The sequence below is a fragment of the Ostrea edulis genome, chromosome 3 (genome assembly GCF_947568905.1).
Source record: "Ostrea edulis chromosome 3, xbOstEdul1.1, whole genome shotgun sequence".
NCBI lineage: Eukaryota > Metazoa > Mollusca > Bivalvia > Ostreida > Ostreidae > Ostrea > Ostrea edulis.
This window is the reverse complement of record NC_079166.1, coordinates 33,751,632-33,769,520: the sequence shown is the minus strand read 5'-3', so window position 1 is coordinate 33,769,520 and position 17,889 is coordinate 33,751,632. Positions and strand designations below refer to the sequence as shown.

Here is a 17,889-nt window from a genome sequence, read left to right as displayed (position 1 = left end):
AATTTTGTGACAAGTATAACAATAGTGTTTAAAAATGCACAACTATGAAATATTCAATACTTATTTTGATATGAGTTTTTAAAGAAATTGTTTTATGCTTGTTTCGCAGACCTTTTCGAAATTGGCCTAAAAGTGCATTTTGTTTAGATAGCTAAAAGAAAATATAGTATGCAGTTTTAAATAGGTTTACAATATAATCCATAGGGCTGGAAACAGATGTTAAACATAAAACCATTTGTGTATAGGGGAAGGAAAGTTTTATCTGCATAAAAGATTTATTTAAAGGAAAAATAAAATTGTGCACGTAAAAATCAAAATTTTGCTATAAAACTATTTGCCTATAGGAACGTTGTCGCCCCGAAGATGTATTCTGCTTGTGTTCATCCGTGCATTCGCCGAAGTCATTATATAAAGGTCAATGCATTCACCCTCGATCATTACATTTATGGCAAAATACATCTAGTGCAACCTAGGAAATCTAAATTACATTTTTGTATGGGCACCGAGGCGTTAAACTCCTAATTTATAGATACTAGACGCTCATATCGTGAAATTGTGCGGAAATATTAGGACCGATATCGTATTGATAACAGACTTTAGATTTTACCCAATCTAAAAAGGACCTCGAGATATCAGCTGTAATTGAACTCATTTAGATAGCCTCGTGGTCTATCGATAACGCCCGTTGAGTCTCGATATGAGAAATTCCATAAGGAAGAATGGCATATTAGGGGTTGTACTAGAAGAACAGATTTGAAAACGAAGAAAATTAATAGCTGTCGAATTTTCAGGCTTTCAGTTCATTTGCTTATATATGATGATCATTTAGAAGAAGAAAAAAACCCACTAGCCTTTTAACACTCCATGACTGGAAGCACAAATGAATGAGTCTTCTATAACTCGCCTAGAATTATTTTTTCTACAGAATTTTGTTGTATGCGAAACAACAGAAGAAATGACTTGATGTTATTCCAGTAATCAAAACACAGCATACTCTTCACATAACATACCTTGATCACGTGGTATCTCTGGAATGAAGCGGTTCTTTCGAAAAATAACAAAATCCAAAAATCCAAGAATTCATAGGAACCATGATATAGAGAAACAAAAAAGCCCAGAAGAAAATAACTAAAAAGGACCCAAAAAGCGACGTCATTCCTCTACGATTGATTTTCAAACACTGGCATAAAATAAGACGAATTCATGAATTTATTTTGACTGAAATAACTGATCTGATTACAGAAATGGGCTGTTAAAATTCACCAGGCCTCGATTAACAAGTCTTTCTGATCTGCTAGTCCATTCCAATTTTCAGCTTTGGACAATACAAATTACAATACTCATGAATAATATGAATGTTATATTAGTAGGGGTTGCTGCAGATATTGGTGAAAAGGGAACTTAATCGTTAGGTTAAAAACTGACCGGAATGCTTATTAGGCTCCACCGAAACTGAGGAAAATTAAATCGGAATTTTCATGAGCATTCGTTGAAGGGACCGCTGATTTGGTCCGCATACTAACAAGAAACTTTTGCACGATTAATTCAGCATCAACCGTGTCCTTAACATCATTAGGGACACGACTCTGATCGATCCGAGGTATCCAACATTTTATATCTCATATGGTACTAATCCGGATATGGACATAAATACCAGAGTGCGTACATCTTCCTCGGCCTTCAAATGAACTCCGTGTTGTGGACGAAACACGGACTAACATGTGATGAATGTTGAAGGTACGCCGTCTAGTGTCTGATCCAGTGTACCCCGACCATGCACGCATACAGATGGTCTAACCTTGACATCGAATAAAATAAAACCCCGGGGGTTTCTTTTCGGAACACTTCCATCCGCTCATTTACGGAATAACCATGCATTCTATACCCCAAGTGGAAAAGACAGTGATACCAAAACATATGTATAAGATTAAAATGAAACCCAAATGAATATTTTGTGTTCTAAAATCAGATCCAATGATATAATAACAGTTGTCAAATAACCAGTTCCTCGGATAGCTGTTCGTAGTACAACTCAGTTGTCAAACCTTTGATTTTTCCTGCATCCATTTGAAGTTAAGTATACGACCATGTAATCTACACAGTATCAAGCTTTATCAGATTCTGCATATAAATAACAACAAATAAATGAATTTCAGTAGGAAATGGACTGGAAAATTGTCCAAATGAGCCCAGATCAAAGGGGCATTATAGAGATTAATTGAGTGCGATTTATGGCGCATTTGGACGCGTTCACTTCCCCTCTCCTATATCCCATACATGTATTTTCTAGGTTTTCATTTCTTTCAATGAATCGAATTATTCTCGCAAATAAAATCGATTTAGCATACATAAACAGGTACGACTCTTTAGACTGCCTATCATGCTCAGGAATGAACGCAGTACAACACGTGACATCAATGCTGGGTATTGCTCGTGAGATCAGACGAGGAAATTAAAGCAGACCCGCAACAAAGGTATATTCGAATGCGTATATGTTGGTCTTTGAATCCTCTTCATTAGTGTAACATGTGAGAAAAGGTTTGATTTTTTTCAAGAACTATATATCGTGAGAAATGCAGATAGTACTCAAGAGTCAGTATTGAGTATTGGTGTCAGTTCGATAAAGTCACCTGTTGCCGACTTTAATGGTGACCCCAAATGAACAAGAATTCTTACAAAGAAACAGGTGCGACATTCAGTGCAAATAATTGTTGTAAATGTATAGCTGGCTATATATATAAAAAAAATATGGAATAATGTAATTGCAGTTACATGTGCATCTACATTTTGTGTTATAGGTTAAAGTTTTCGTATTCAATGTTTGCGACAACAAAATCTATACTTCTCTAGATAGAAAGACATTTTATTTTTTACATGTAGTAGAAAAGTGCTTCAGAGTATTTATTTTTCAATACTTGTATGTTTGGCGACCCTTACCTGTAACTTTAGGTTATATAGTATGTATATATTTGTAACTCATGTACCGGTAATGTGGTTTTGGGTGCATAAATGAACTGAAGAGTACGCATGAGTATTTTTATTGAAGAATTATTAAGGATATCATATACTAAACACTAAATAAAATGGTGATGGAACAAGTGTCCACTAGATTTTACTAGTCAAAACCAACGCATATGTGCTATACAACCCCCAAATTCCATAAGTTCTCAATTTCAAAATTTACATGTACGACTTCAAACGTATATGATGACGTCATAACCCAACTATAATTATGTGAAAACAATTTTGAACTCAATTGGAATAGTACTGTTTTGAACTTTGATGTCGGAGACAAGGAATGTGATCATTGTTGTCTGACAGTCCTGACCGAGTTGGTAGAACTCCTCGACCCAATACGCCGATATAGTTATAGTTTATAGTATTGTCCTTACTCTTTGTTTTCCATTATAATCAATTACAATGTGATACCAGAGACAAAATTCTAATGAGATCCCGAATTCACCTAGACGGTATCTTCTACAGTGACGGTAGATAACCCGGTACTAACAGTGCAAAAGGTCACGATGTCTGGCCACGACACTGAGGACTTGGGTTGACCAATTATTGATTAACTCATTTGCATTCCTAATGAAATCTGCTGGGATTAGATCAAATAATTGTGCCATGTGCAATTAGCAAGACAAACGACAGAACTAACTGGTCATTACAAACACTCCGAGAGACAACGCAAATTGAGTGAAACAATCTACAAAGAAGAGACTTGCACAGAGTCAATCGACTCCAATTACGCTACATCGTGTTAGTTTAAGTGGTAATCACTTTGTTGTAATTGGAATTTTAGTCAAGAAGAAACATTTCTTCTCGTATTTTGTGTATATATATCAAAAGAATTTGGGGGCTGGTAATCGGGTGCAATGACTTGCAAGTCAAAATATGTCTGAACCCGACGTATATGTGTGTTTCAAACACATTTAAGAATATAAAACAATAAGTTGAAAGATCCTTTTTTTCCCCAAACCTTCATCCAATATGTGAATGAATATACTTTTTCGGTACTTTCAAGATGTTTTCCGTTAATGCCCAAAGCGCTACGGAAAATGAATTATCAAGGAAACATTAAAACATACACCCATGTATTTAGTTCTATAAACGAGACTTTGACCCAACAGGTCTACTCTCTATGTCTTAACATTATCAAATCTTGTATAACATGGGCAAAATATGATGTTTATGTTTCATTTTAGTTTACAAGCCTTATTAGTGAAATTTAGGTCTGTTTACTTTCATTCGAAAATACCATGATATTTACATTTCATTTCCATGTAAGGCACATCTTCACTACTTTACATATGTGTATGCAATAGGGGGTCATCTTGTTAGACCCCCTATCGGATGTTTTATTTTGTGTATATATGTTCTCTTTCTCAATGTCAATTTTATAGATGTATGTAACAGGGGGTCATCTAGTCATGTGCAGCATATGATCTTAATTTTTACTTGGTTTTAATGACCCCCTGTGCTGTTATACATGTACTTTTCGTCATTTACTAAATAAATGACATTTTCTATTCTCAAACTTGTTCTGTTTTGCCTGCTTTGAGCAAAAAACGAGTGCAGTCCACTTGGCTAGTGCTTTTGAGCTAAGGATCATAAATTGCATTTTCTTATCCTTGTAAGTATACAGTCTCGTTAAAATAAATCTGTCTCATCGGATTTCTTCGAAATGCCACTTTCAGTATTTCTAACCCGCAAACGAAGAAAATATTCAGTAAATCCTCGCAAGGTCCCATCCAGGTTGACGAAAGTGATGTATTTAGAATTAATACCGTGTAAACTCTTCGCATTTTTAATCGACCCAAAAGACACCAACGTGTATAACTTAATATTAGTTGGCAACATTTTTGTGGTTTCACCTAAGATGATTTTCTTTTGATTATCAGTGGATCTGCTTATCATCTCATGTTCACTATTACTGAGGTTCATGTTATTGCTGAGGTTCATGTTATTGCTGAGGTTCATGTTATTGCTGAGGTTCATGTTCACTATTACTGAGGTTCATTTTCACAATTACTAAGGTTCACGTTATTACTGAGGTTCATGTTATTACTGAGGTTCATATTATTACTGAGGTTCATGTTCACTATTACTGAGGTTCATTTTCACTATTACTGAGGCTCATGTTCACTATTACTGAGGTTCATATGCACTATTATTGAGGTTCATATTATTACTGAGGTTCATGTTCACTATTACTGAGGCTCATGTTCACTATTACTGAGGTTCATGTTCACTAATAATGATGTTCGTATTCACCATTGCTGAGGTTCATGTTCACTATTACTGAGGCTCATGTTCACTATTACCGAGGTTCATGTTCACAATTACTAAGGTTCACGTTATTACTGAGGTTCATGTTATTACTGAGGTCCATATTATTACTGAGGTTCATGTTCACTATTACTGAGGTTCATTTTCACTATTACTGAGGCTCATTTTCACTATTACTGAGGTTCATGTTCACTATTACTGAGGCTCATGTTCACTATTACTGAGGTTCATTTTCACTATTACTGAGGCTCATGTTCACTATTACTAAGGTTCATGTTCACTAATAATGATGTTCGTATTCACCATTGCTGAGGTTCATATTCACCATTGCTGAGGTTCATCGAGAATCTGAGGTTGAAGAAAGACAGCTTTATAAATGGACCTGAGTAAGTTTTCAACTAAAGTTTTGATTTAATACCATTGTGCTGTGATTAGGTCTCTTAAACATGTCCATGGATTTGTCAAAAGACTACCCCACGTATATCAAGTAGCATCAGTAGATATATAACGCGGTAACGACAATCAGGGAACATTCTTATAATTTGAAATCACGCATGTTCGATGACTTTGACATAAAACGGGTCATGTCAAAGTGTATCTAAATCTAAAATATTTTAAGGTTTTATTAAACAAAATGATGATTTCTCATTATATTTTAAACCCCACATTTTATTCCTGGAGGGGAGGATTAACCCTCCTGGTTAAATCATAATACACGTTCGTGTAATTGTTATTCCAAACTTATCTATATACTTTCAACATTGCTATGTACAGGCATAAAAGGAAATATCTTTCAGGTATTCAAATCTCCTCGAGCCTCTTCACATTGGCAAATTGAATGGAGCGCGTTAACTAGTAATATATACAGAGGCGAAGACGCTCAATCAGCTGATATACTTTCGAAAAACTAAAAAATATTTCTTATATTTACAATTTAATCCTTTCAATTGATTTTACTAATAAGCTTTTATTGTGCTTTTTAGTCAAGGTGTGTTCATGGGCAGTGATTAGCCTATCTTAAGAGTGGAAAGTTGTGATATTAACCTTCAATTTCCGTTGGTAAGACTGTTCAAGGAATAACGGAGAAATTTGTAAATATATAAGAATAAAAAAAAAAAGTCATTGTCATTGCCTTCATATTGAACAGTTTCAAAGTTAAAATGAATTACCAAGGTATTTGACATTTTTATTTTTGATGAAATGTTTTAATAATGATAACCTCAAAATAGAGGAAAATAATTATACAATCAATCATCTAATAATGATTTTAAAGGCGTGTTATTTTATGGTTTTTTAATCATCATATGCGTGTAAATCCTAAAGGAATTATATTTTTTGTTATATAAGAATTTGCTGTTCGTGTATATTTAAATAAAAGCATCATTTTGGCAATATATATATATATATATATATATACAACTATATATATATATATATATATATATATATATATATTACATATTACATATGGTGTACATTAAAAAGAAAGGGATTACCACTTGTTTGATTTTAAGTGGCTGATGTACTACATATGTATTTCATAATCTTTATTATATGTATTTCCATCGCATAAATCATTGTAAAAAATTCCCATTATCATATCAGTCGGCAATGTTTCTAAAACGTAAAACATGATATGTTATTTGCAGATTAAAATGATACATTACTTGCGGATTTTTATGAGTTGTGTTTTCGAATATAATTAAACCTAAAAAGAAAGAAAAAATAAGTAAAACAGATTATTTGTACTCCACAATTCTTTTATTTTCTGGGTTGCAAAACAAAAACCCTAGATTAAGAAATCGATACTTGAGGGGAGCTCGGCCATATTTACGGAACCAAAATGTGAAATAAATCTTTGATCGGCACTGATAGTGTCGCGAAAACTGCAATATTCCTCGTCAGGCCTGGACAACAGGGGATTTAGAATGGCGATATGACGCCTGATAATTTAATTTTGTTATCTGGAAAATAACAACTAAATTTGGCTTTTTGCTAGTAGCAAAATAATTTTGGGATAATTTCCCGAAAAATTACATTTGTAGTATCATGTAAGGAATATTTGGTTATTCCTAGTTTTTGCTAAAATCATTCCAAAAGTAAATTTCATCATATATTAGTATTCATATGTGTTTGTGAAACTTGGAAAATTTAAAATGAAGTTTCTAAGATGAAAAAAAAGGAATCAACCAATTTTTTGAAATTTATGTGTTCTTTCTTTCTTATATGCCACATCAGTTTCAAAACAAAATGATAATCGAGTAATCATTTGCACACACCATTTGATGTTTAGTATTCACAATAAAAGTGAATCTTTACGGAATTTTCATTCATTTCATGTGCCGATACCTGCACCAATCTGTATTCTTGTAAGCATTATACTAAGATACTACATATACGCAATTCCTTGACCCGTAAGTTTGCAATCCCTGCTCTGTTTAGCTTGACAATAATATATTTGGTTTCCATAATTTATATTTTTATGACCAGTTTTTACGCGAATCTGCATAATTATCACCACGAGACTGCCCTTCAAACAAGTCTTACATAGAATTTGAAATGTCTTATGTAAAACTATCAAACCGGGCAATCTTACAGTATCGGGTATCATATTACCCCTAAACGTAAACAAAAAGGTATTTTGTCGCCTCCAGATCATTTTATAGCTTTATATGATTTACTGATTTTTAAAATGTGATAATTTTGCAAATTTATGAACCAGTGTTGTTCTTTTTTTTCATTGCAGTTATCTTCACCATCAATTTTCTGCAAGCAGTCAACTTTAGAGTCAGCGTCATCGCTGGTTATATGGATTTTTCCCCTACTGCTGTGAATTATAATTCTAAAGGGGTGTTGGTTTTCAAAAGGAACACTAAATCCATGTCGGAAAAATCATTCCTCCATTGTCTCAACGGAAGTATGGTTTTTCAGGGGACTACAAAAAGCAAAGCATTTAACGGGCATTAATGCAACTTTCTCATTCTTCATTTCTGGCCAATTTAGTCCATTATTTATTTGAATTTATATCACTTCATCCTGACATTGATATCACCACCATTTATCATCTTTAGATAGAATATAAACATCTTTACTCAATTATAATGCTTTATTGTGGCAATATTTTAAAATCCAAATTCTGTCGAGCTATTGAGAAAAAAAAAAGCGATGCCAGAGTTGTAGTTTAGGAAATGGACGAGCAAATCAATTAGTTTGAAATATATCTGATGAAAATAAGATTTATAAATTGATTAAAATCATTGAAAGCACTTGGTGTGGTTCACCAGGGTATTGATTTAAATCTGCAATATATATCTTTTTGAAATATGCTCTATCCCCCGGTAAAGCCCACTTTCTTCTCTATCGCGCGGAAGGATATTAGGAAAAAACTTGTTGAAATTTACACAAAGAAGGTAACATGCGGAAATGATTAATGCGAATAAAATATGATTAATACCGAAAGAAGTATTTTTCTTTCTGCTTGGACCTAACGCCATAATGATTTTCCAGTGACAATTTTACACCTCCCTAACTTTTAACGAGCAGGTGCGATTTAAAGTTCTCGACGTTGAGGTACAAGTTCCCAGGCCCCGGACAGTAGTAATCTGCTCGGGAATTCATAAAAAATATGCAGGGAGAAATGAGAATCGGTATTTAGGTGACGTTAAAAGAGTTACACCGTCAAAGAACCCATGTTCGCCGAAGTTATTAATTTTTGCGTTTAAGCATACCTCATATAGAATTGATATCGTAAAAGAAGCTTAGAAGGGGCACTTACATACATATATACAATCGAGTTCTTCTGACCAAAGCCTACGTAATGTGCCCCTACATGTTCTGACTGTGTTATGCAGACACACCATAAAAGTTAGAGGGACAATAGGAAGTATTAACTGTAACATTGTATAATCTTGATAGACATTATTTTCTTGCATATACAACGATTTATTTTACTTTGAAACGACGACAAATGTTCATGCTACTGATTTAGTTTCCACGTATCTGAACGTTAACCTGAGAATTCCTGTTTCTGTAGAGAAGGATAATACAGTATGCTGTACACTCTGAGACGTACCTTTCACAGGGAAGTCGAATCGGGCCATTTGCAGGTTTCTGTATTGCATTTCCACGTCTCACCCTGAAATAACAGATCCAGAATATAGTAAAGTGGTAGAGAGAATGTTTTGCTTTAAATACATTATAAAGCATTTATGCATTACTCTAGTAAATCCTTTGCTACAAATTACCATATTATGCAAACTATCATTATTAATATGCATCTATTGGTTTATTTCTGATGTTTTATTCATAAATCTCAGTTGGAGAAGGGGTGCTTTGAATGGCGATCAATTTCAGATTTTGTATAGTGTATTAAATCATGAAAAGGAGAATTTTGAACTGGCCGCCTGTATATTGCCAATGCTCTTCATTACTAGGATGGCATAATATTTCTCATATTTTCTAATGTAAAAGTCCTTGTAGGTGTTGTATATCTTATATAATCGTGATTTTTATTTCCCGTACATAAGGATGTGCAAACAAGGACGAACAATTTCTTTTGAATATGTGATATTTTTCGTATCATCATTAAGGAAAATGTTGCTTAACATTATATCATCTCATATTTAAAGAAGAAAAAAATCAAATGGGGAAGTCTGCATTGAAATGGAACTTTGTTTAGAAGCATCGTCCCCAAGTGTAATGGAGTATAAAATCAGCAATGGAAACATAATTTGTGTTTTCAGACAAAAAGTGTTTCAGATCTTATCGTACGTCTTAAATCTGCACCGGAATTACACTGTCTTATCATTGTTGAATCAGGATTTAATGTTAATATCAAAATTAGCATATCTGCATGCAGTTTCCAGTATTGCTATATCAAAAGTCATTTTCTAATGTAATGAAGGTTTTAGCTTTAAGACATACGGGGGATATCTACAGAAACTTCTTTTGAAACACCTCTTTTCTGCAAATGAAGATTAAGAACCATCCGACTCAAACCCAGGCAATATTGAACACATCAAAGCGACACTAACGTCTTCCACTATAATCCTCCGGAGTTAGCTTACTTTTCTATTAATGATTATAATGCATCTTATCGAGCTCGCTAAATTAAGCTATTCTCAAATTTCCCAAAAGTCTTTCAAATGTTCTTCTAATTTAAAATTTCAATAGTGTCTGTATCCCAAGTTTTACCTTTTATTGTCAGTTGTCCGTGTTTCCAAAATAATGTTTTTCGACAAGGTAAACATCGTCCGAAAATGAACCTTTGCTATCAAAATTAACACTCGCGGAAAGAGAGAAAAAGTCCTAATTAAACTGGGAAGAAATAAAAGAAACTAATTTCTTCACGGTATTTTAGTACTACAAAACACCTGTATTGGACAGGATTTGGTGGAGTTTGCTCGTTGATTACAATGCGTTTTGTGGAAATGCCATTCGTATAATTGAAAAATGGTGGACCATAATTAAGAATAATAAGACCAACACCATAAAAAGAAACAACAAAAGGACACAACACCATGAAAAACGACCACAACAAAACACCAGATAGGTCATGAGATGGTTAGAGCCTGGGTTTAACTTCATATTGCATCGTAGAGGGCACAACGCGACGTTCGGAAATTTGTTTGAAGGGCAGTAAACAAAATTATCAGCCGGGTCTGGATTCAGTCATTCGGTCTTTCCTTGTTGTTTTTATATGCATATCGATATAAAACTCATACATCATATTATAGACCTAAGACGGGCACCATTTGTTTCAAATAAATCAATGGAAAAGTGTGAAATATTAATTTCTGTAGCTTTGGAGTGATATTTTAAACAAAATTATCAATATAATTCGAATTATCGACAAAACCGACACATTTTATTCTACCGAGGCATATAATTTATCAGACGATTAGCCCCGACTGACTCCAGAGTGCGTCAAGCACTTTATTGATGTTACAGAACTTTACAGACATCACATCAGCTTTTTAGGGTTCCTTTTGTAACAGATATGCTCCAAAGTTGTTCAAATATCGACGAAGAACGGTCATAAAATCGTCGAGTAATTTCAGAAAACCAAACCAAATCGTTTAGGGTGGAATTTGAACCTGCATTCTCTAAAATGAACTGTCACGTCCATAGAGGATGTTAAGATCCGGTGCCGAGAAAATTATAGGCCTGTTACGTGCACTGTCCTCTCTTTCCCGTGCGAGATCGTGCGAGATCTGGAGATGCGCGATAAAATTTGACACCATGCTCATCTGCCGTTCCCAAATGGAAAGATTTAGGTTCTTGGGAACTGCATTTCATGTTATAACACTGTATAAAGTACAAAACATATCTTCATATTTCAAACCTTTGAACAATATTTGATATAGTGAATGCAATATTTCATTTATTATAGATTAGGTACACATCAAATGTTGACTAGTAATACCAGTAATTTAAACTGGTTCTCAGTCAATTACTGTGCTTTTACAGTATACATATTTCTCTTGTTGTAAGCCATTTACGAAACGAACATAAAGTTAATGATGAAATACATGTAGTGTAGAATCACTCAAACATCCAGATTAAAGAATATAGGAAATCACCACTGAAGGTGTTTCTGTTGTAAAAAAAAAAAAAAAAAAAAAAAAAAACAACCCGCCACTCTCTTTCAAATTAGACAACAGATTATGTTAAACAAATGGTTATAGGATAATAAGTTCACCAAGCACTTAATTTATAATGTAGCTGGAATGATGTATTGTTTGGTTGATGATACAGGGGTTATACAAATGACAAATTGGTAACAAACACCATTGCTCGTCAGATCATGTAATAAATGATCATTCTCCAATACATGTTCACAGTCCGCGGTAAAGTGCACGCGTCTACCTAAACACCGTGCGGGGATGTATAAAGCATGAAATTTTACTCTTAAATGGATTATAAACTATATTTTGTGCATGCATCAGGAAATTTCATTAATCATTAATACTGTGTAATTTTCAAAACCAGTTGTTGTATATCTGCCGAAACGAATGAAAATTTACTGTATATACTATAGTTGACTTCACAAAGTCAATGATTCTATAATAAGGACTAGAATTTATGTTCTATAAATATTTTAGTATGCAATTTAATCTTTTTTATGTTATTCAAAACGACTGCAAGTATAGCTTTTTTGGTTCAATTTCTTCTTTTTTTTTTTTTTTTTTTTTCTTTTTTTTTTTTTAGAGATGAGCAAACTAAACGTTTTTAAACGCTAATTGAAGTATGTTTTATCTCAGAGATATTGATCAACATTTTTTTTTTTTACCTAAGATAACAGAAGAATTTCTTTGTTATTTCCACTGCATTAGCAGGGGGACTTTATGAGCACCAGTTGTGTCTGTTCAGGTCCATAAAGGTGTTGCATGGCATTTCAGGTGAATACCACTTCTCAACTCTACGTAATAAGCAAGGTGGAAGTCACACAGATCAGTTTAATTGATTAGTTAGCGTTAGAACTACCTTAAATATTTACATAAAACACACCGTATCAGTCCATCAGCAACATAGGAAGATAGAAGCCGCGGATTCTCTGATTAACTGTAGAAATTGTCTGTCCCCAGGGGCCTCGGTTCCACTATCTGATATTAACTGTGTTTAATTGTGTTGTTTTGCAGACATATATTTTGTAGCGATGAAGTGGATTCGTGGCGTGAAACATTGTTGCAGACAGTAGCGACACGGAATAGGTCGGGGTGGCATCGTTTTCCCACACACGGCGGAGATTAATCACTGGTGCCACTCTCATCCACCAACATTTATCCAATACCACGAGTTAAGTCACAATCTAATCAAAGACACATATCCATGGCTCTAACTCGGTAGTTCCACGGTGTAATAAGCAAACTTGGAGGTTCACAGATTTAGGGATTGTAGGCCTAAATGGGTCTGAGGAAACTGGAAAATGTAATAAATAGAAAATTGAACACTCTTTTTATATAAAATCTATTTTCAGTCGTGAAACAACATTTGTTTGCCTTCTGTACATAATATATGCTTCTGGTCCTTTCCCTGAAGATAACTATTTTGAATTGAAGTTTGGAAATTCACATGGCTATATTATGCCATTCGTAAACCTAGTACCTCTTTTCAGTGTAAATGACCTCCTTTCTACTATACCGGCATAGTATGATTTGATTTACTACATGTACAGAATGTATATGAAAGGTGAAGATAACGAACAGTGATTAATCTCATAACTCCTATAAGCAACACAAAACAGATAGTTGGGCAAACACGGACCCCTGGACACACCAGGGGTGGGATAAATCCTTTGAGAGATATGCAAAAATACATGATAGTGGGACCACAAATTTAGAGGACGGATGATGATAATTATCATTAGCCTTCGCCTCACCGTTTATGGACTTGATCAATCAAATTTGTGTCTGTAGGTCAGTGACAAACCAAATATGTCGAGGGTTTTGTCACCAGAGGCAACTAACACGTAATATGCAATGTGTCAAAAAGTACGGTAAATTTTGTACCCAATCGGACTCAGGCCTCGTTATTATAGAAAATGTAAACAATAGACCACTACGTCACGAGTAAGAGGTATTGCTTTAATTTAAAAAGAGGCCCATAGATCACACGCTCACAGAGCCACTTTGTTTAATTAAGATCTTAGTGGAGTAATAATAATAATACCAGAATAGTTATGATATTCGACCACTATATGCATAAGATATAGGATTGTGAAATATTCCTACACCAATCATGATTCTGTTTAATTCGTCAGCTTCCAATATTTATGTAGCAATATTCCCCATTAACACCTGGATATGGTGTTTATATCTCTTAACTGATTCTATATGCAAGATGTTGTTCTGCGTATGGTCAGTTTTTAAAATGGAGGCAAGTTATTGACAAGCAAGTTGATGGTACAGGGGTTTCAACAGCGGATTATTACTCCGTTTACCTGATCAAGATATCGGGCTCACGGCGGATGTGACCGGTCAACAGAGGATGTTACTCCTCCTAGGCACCTGATCCCACCTCTGGTACAGTGTATGTCTAGGGATCTGTGTTTGCCCAACTATCTATTTTGTATTGCTTGTAGGAGTTATGAGATTGATCTTCACCTTTCATGCATACCTTTGGTATAAAGCACAATAAATGTTTAAATCTTGAAACCCAAACTTTGACGCATTCTGACTCCAGGGTAATGACATGAAGAGAATTAAAACCTAAACTACATAAGGACAGTTTGATATCAATAAGACTAACTATATCCATCTACTTTGTGAAATAAATATTTTCCAAATAGAATTTCTACACATGTATGTAGTTATACATGCATGTGAAATAATTAAAACCATATTGCGACAATGCCTAGGGCCTGGGGACATGGTTTGAAATAGCCATCTTTAATTCACAATACATTAACTGAAAACAAAATAATAAATTGTGTTACCCTTTTGTTCTTGATAGAACATAGAACATTTGAAAAAGAACATACACACATCAGAATGTAAAACATTAAACCATCTCTATTACGGGTCTCTCTAAACCTAACGATCATGATCTTAATAAAGTTGAATCTCCATAACTTGTACCCTTGTTCTTGAAAATAACATTTCAAAATATTTTTAATTATTCATTGCGTTGTAAGCTTAGAACCCCCATTGTGACCTCGCCTTGACCCCTAGGATATTGGCCTACACTACATGAGGATGCTTGCATATTCAATCAAACGAATTGTAATCTTTTGGCTCTTCAATGTAGATTTGAGGAATTTTTCTATGCAGCCGTATATAAAACTTCGAATTTCTATCCTTACCCCGCCCTGGCTATGGGGGGCATGGTGCGGATACAACTGACGTCACACTGCATGGGGATGTTATCATATTAAGTTGATGAATTGTGCCTTTGTGGTTCTCAAGAAATAGATTTCCAAAGAATCATTCTCCACATTTCTATGTAAAAAGGAGAACCATTATTGTAGCCCAACCCGGCACCCGGGGTTCAATGGTGCTCATGGTTAGAACAAACTTGAATCTTTGTTACATAAAGAAGCTGCATTTATACAAGTTTTAATTTTAATTTATGGTTTAATGGTTCGTGAAATGATTTCTAAAACACTCCACCCCATTCGTATTGTTTCTTAATTATCACCCCCTTGGAAGGTGTGCTTGTTCATTTGAACAATTTTAGATCTTATTCACTTAAAGATGCATTGTGTCATGTTTGGATGAAATTGGTGCAGGGTTATTTATAAAGAAGTCGGAAAGGTAAATAAAGGTAAATAGTTTACAACTACAATATATACAAAGATGAAAGCAAAAGTTGGATCTCAAAAGTTCACCTCGGCATTCGGTTCAGGTGAGCTAAACTGGAAATAAGTTAGTGATAAATTATACTATAACCGTTATAAATTCATGATACTTGTATTGATTAACTCTTACAAATCCGGCGTGAAGTTTAGCTTACACCAACCGTATTGTTGCTTTTGTTTACAGAAAATATGCTAATTGTATTACAAGTGTTCTTCTCACGCTATAGAATTAATAGTTTTGCTATTTTTACAGTGTGAAAATAAACAGGTTTGCTATTTTCACATGGTGTGAACGAAACGTTTTGCTATTTCCATGGTGAACATCTTTGAAAATATCACTATCCTTGAATGGATAATTTCACTGCTGTAAAGTACAATGTATAATTAATGCCTGGATATAAAATGTTCTTAGATAGTGCTGTACATAAGGAACCCATTGACTTATCCAAAAGGAAATGACGTGTCCGAAAGAAACGAACCCATTCAATCCTGACATTGAAGATTACTCCTTATACAGAAGGTCAAAATGGCTGCTTTGACAATCGAACATTCAGTTACAAATTGTTTTACTGGTAAAACTATGCACACTATCAGATGATTGGGATAATTGTCTCTCGTACTCAGAGCTCCAGGATTAGAGTGACGCTGGTTCTCAAAGAACACAACGACGAACCACTTCCCGTGTCTGCCAACGCATGGTATGCTTCTGCTGTAACACGAGGATGTCGGGGTTTGACCCTATCATTGCTTTGTTTAACCGCCTCTCAAACGTTATGAAATATAGTCATGAAAAGCAAGTATTTCAGACTCCATGATACCCTTTTAAACAATATTCAAAATCCGAAAACGTTTAATACATGTGCTACTTAACAAATCATCGGCGTAACATCCTTCTTCTTTTTGGTGTTACAAAGAAAAATACCCGAGAATAAGTATGTACATTCGAGTACTATCAGATTCTTACCAGCTGTGCCTCAAATTCCAGTTGTTTTCCAATATTGTAGCACCGAGATAGTTTGGACATATTGTCGGCACAACATTGCTGGCTTTGCTAATGGCAGTGTTAAAACATGTTACAGATACTGCTAAATGATTTTTATCAAAATGCAAATGTAATGTTAATATTTAATATTTATGAATTACGTCTTGTTCACACGACTCTCTTGCATATCAAAATTAGCAGCACCATGTGGTACACCAGTAAGTACAATGTTTTTTAATTCATCTGTCTCAAAATGGCGTATGATTCCAATTCTTTATGTCGGAATGACTACAGCATATTTCCAAATGTAATAACTTTTTACAACCTTTAGAACCTTAACACACTTAATTATGTTTTAGCAGGCGAAAGAAACCAGGAGGCCCTGGAACAACTTCTAAATCATTACCCAATATAAATGCCTGTAAACGCTTTATCAAATTATGATAGATTCGTGATATTGCGTTAATTCTTTATGAAATATTGCGATAATCAGAGTGCATATCAATTTAAAAGATGCACGAATTGCAAAAAAAAAATTACTTTTCACTTGCAACTGCATGAAGACTAAAAATGTGATTCCGTGCAATCGTGAAAATAAGAGGGATGGTTTTCTTACGTGCGCGGTGTGCTGATGGATAAGGAATGTGGAACGGTAGGAGGGGTGCCTGGGGTAAGTTTCATTAATTGACAGAATTGACAAGTACCACATTTCCACACTTGTACCCTTGGGTGTTGCTATCGTCTCAAAAACTGAAGTATATCGATGGATTTTTGTGATAAAAGGGCATTCATATTTTTGTGGTTATTTTCGCTGTTTTCCTTTAAACTATACGTTAAGCTTACACAAATATTTGCGATGAGATAAGGGTATCAGTGCTTAAAAAGCCTCTGACGACATGAATACAAGTGAATGATCGTGGTTCTGTTCAAGAGTTAATAAATTAGTAAGCATTATATGTGAATTATATACCTTTCAAACTGAACCATCATTATTTTTCATCTCCATAAAGCATGGAGGAATATTTTCATATTAGTATTTCTGTATCTGACTAGGGTACGGTAGTTTCATTTTTGACAAGTGTTGACAGTTGGATCATTCCAGGTATAAAGACATTGAATAGAGTAATTTCATGTAAGTTCGCTAGTTTTCATGTGGTTTTATTTTACATGGTATGGCGATAACCCTAGATTTTGAATCTTCCACGAAAAGGACACACTAAGAAGTCCAATAAAATATATCAACTTTTCATGTGCGGTATTAAATACCCCTATACTTCATTTTTATTTTCAAACCACGAACATTTGACCTGACGAAAATAAG

The 17,889-nt window shown here is 34.4% G+C and overlaps 1 long non-coding RNA gene across 7 annotated transcripts in view; it reads right to left on the bottom strand.

Annotated features, from left to right (window-relative positions):
* Nucleotides 1-17,889, bottom strand: part of LOC130053375 (uncharacterized) — a 52,318-nt gene that overhangs the window by 10,190 nt on the left and 24,239 nt on the right. For 4 of the 7 annotated variants that reach the window (XR_008801942.1, XR_008801939.1, XR_008801936.1 and 1 more), the window contains one exon: nt 9,362-9,424. This is a non-coding gene — a long non-coding RNA (uncharacterized LOC130053375). Of the gene's footprint in view, nt 1-9,361; nt 9,425-12,798; nt 13,210-16,550; nt 16,683-17,889 lie in introns of those variants that run through there. The other 3 variants (XR_008801940.1, XR_008801941.1, XR_008801938.1) reach the window with 2 other exon arrangements.